The sequence below is a fragment of the Piliocolobus tephrosceles genome, chromosome 7 (assembly GCF_002776525.5).
Source record: "Piliocolobus tephrosceles isolate RC106 chromosome 7, ASM277652v3, whole genome shotgun sequence".
In the NCBI taxonomy this organism is placed as follows: Eukaryota; Metazoa; Chordata; class Mammalia; order Primates; family Cercopithecidae; genus Piliocolobus; species Piliocolobus tephrosceles.
This window is the reverse complement of record NC_045440.1, coordinates 68,832,757-68,835,082: the sequence shown is the minus strand read 5'-3', so window position 1 is coordinate 68,835,082 and position 2,326 is coordinate 68,832,757.

Genomic DNA, 2,326 nt, shown 5'->3' with positions numbered 1-2,326 from the left:
TTGGTCACTCAGAATCTTGCATAAAAATATAACTGGAGAGACTGATGGTGGGAGAAAAGTGTCCATGGATACAGCCTAGAGCTTCATAAAGAAGCACCTCTCCAACACTCTGATGTATCCCCCAAGGGTGCTGACTCTTCAAGGCACATCCTCTGCTCCCTCACCGCTGTTTGCATTGCCAATGCCACCTCCAGAATACCAGCTTATATTTGTGTCAGTCCCTTCTAGGGCTTCTGCAGGCTATGTGGCTCAGTCTCCACCCTCAGATGAAAGCCTCTATCTCTTCCTGGCTATTCATGCTGGGGAACATGGAATCAGATTTGTAAATTTAAAATGACATTATAGGCCGGGCACAGTGGCTCATGCCTGTAATCTCAGCACTTTGAGAGGCCAAGGTAGGCAAATCACCTGAGATCAGGAGTTCAAAACCAGCCTGACCAACATAGTGAAACCCCATCTCTACTGAAAATACAAAAATTAGCCAGGCATTGTGGCACACACCTGTAATCCCAGCTACTTGGGAGGCTGAAGCAGGAGACTCGCTTGAACCTGGTAGGCAGAGGTTGCAGTGAGCCAAGATCATGTCACTACACTCCAGCCTGGGCAACAAAGCAAGATTCCGTCTCGAAAAATAAAATAAAATGACATTATAAAGTTATATCAAGTGAACATTTTATTAATAATTTGACATGTAGTATAATTGTTGTGTAGTGTGCAGTTACAACATCTGAGATCAATAACATCTATATTTTACAAATATTCACAAAATTTGCTCAGATGGCTAACTTCTTTTAAGACTTTGTTTTCTTCACTTCTTGTCTTTAGGTTCTCTTCCATAATCAAGAGTATGACTGACCATGTGAACCTAAAGCCTGCTCTGACTGTCTTGTATTTCTGAATTAAGAAATGTACATCTCAGTCATAATAGCTTTTCTCAAACTGTGAAGAATGAAATATGCATTACTTCCCTAGAATGGAAATAATCACCGCCCCCAGGTTCCCACAAATGTTCAGACTATCTTACTTTTATGGCACCATTTTATCTTTCCAGCGTTTTACATGAGATAAAAGTTTTCTATTGCTGTAGGAAAAAAAACTCTTGTGTTTTTCCCTTTCATTTTTGCATTAATTTAAAATCCTAATTGGAATTTAAAAGAAGAATATGGTTTCAATATTGAAAATTGGATTCCAAATATGGCCACTGAAAAGGTCTGGGAATTCAAGAGTAGCCCAACGTGCCAAGCCTGGATGTGGGTCAGAATCATCTAGGGGGTTGGTTAAACTGTGCCTCGTCCTCCTAGGTTCTGACTGAGTAGATTCAGGGACTGATCCAGCATCTGTCTGATAAAGGATGGTGTCCCCAGCACATACTCCGATGGCACAGTGAGAGAAGAATCAGTATGGGGATCAGTGAGCCCACAGGTGGTTCAAGCCACTCACATTCAACTAGTACCCACGGTGAAAGATCACCAGCCAGTGGGATGAGTCATCTGAAGGGTGTGCACTATAAATACATCTTTGTCTGCTTCTGGAATCACTGCTATTCCATTTCCCAATTTAAATGAGGAATGAGGTCTTCATGCAGAAGAATACCGTCTTGCTATAGACCAAATGGGTTCTCCCTAAATTTGTATGTTGAAACCCTAATCCCCAATGTGATAGTATTTGGAGGTGGGATTTTGGGGGGTGTAGCTGAGGTCATGAAGGTAGAGGCTTCAGGATGGGATTAGTACCCTTATAAAAAGAGAACAGAGAGCTAGCTCACTCTCTCTACCGCAGGAGAACAGGGTAAGAAGGCAGACATCTGTAACCAGGAAGAGGGTTCTCACCAGAACTTGACCATGTGGGCATGCTGATCTCTGACTTCCAGGCTTTAGAACTGTGAAAAATAAATGTTTCTTGTTTAAGCCACCCAGTCTATGGTATCTTGTGATAATATCTCAAAATAACTAAGATACTCCTGATTGTGTCAGGGGTCTGCAGGAACCAGATGGCCACACTCAAACTGCACAGTTGAGTTTAATAAAGGAATTATTTACAAAGGAATGGTCAGGATCTAGGGTGGTTACAAGGGATGGTGGTGAACAAAGGAACAACAAAATAACAAAGGAGAGCACGGAACTAGGTCTGTAGGGACAGGGGAGAGAGAGAGGTATGAAAAAGCCCACCTACTAAGAACCATGGCTTTCAGTAGAGAAATGCTACTCTCTACTGAAGGAGGGAGCCAAGGGGATCAAATCTATCTCATTCTTTGCAGAGATTATAATCCAAAAAGACTGAGATTCAATCATTAGCAAATATTTATATAGCACCAACTAGATGTCAG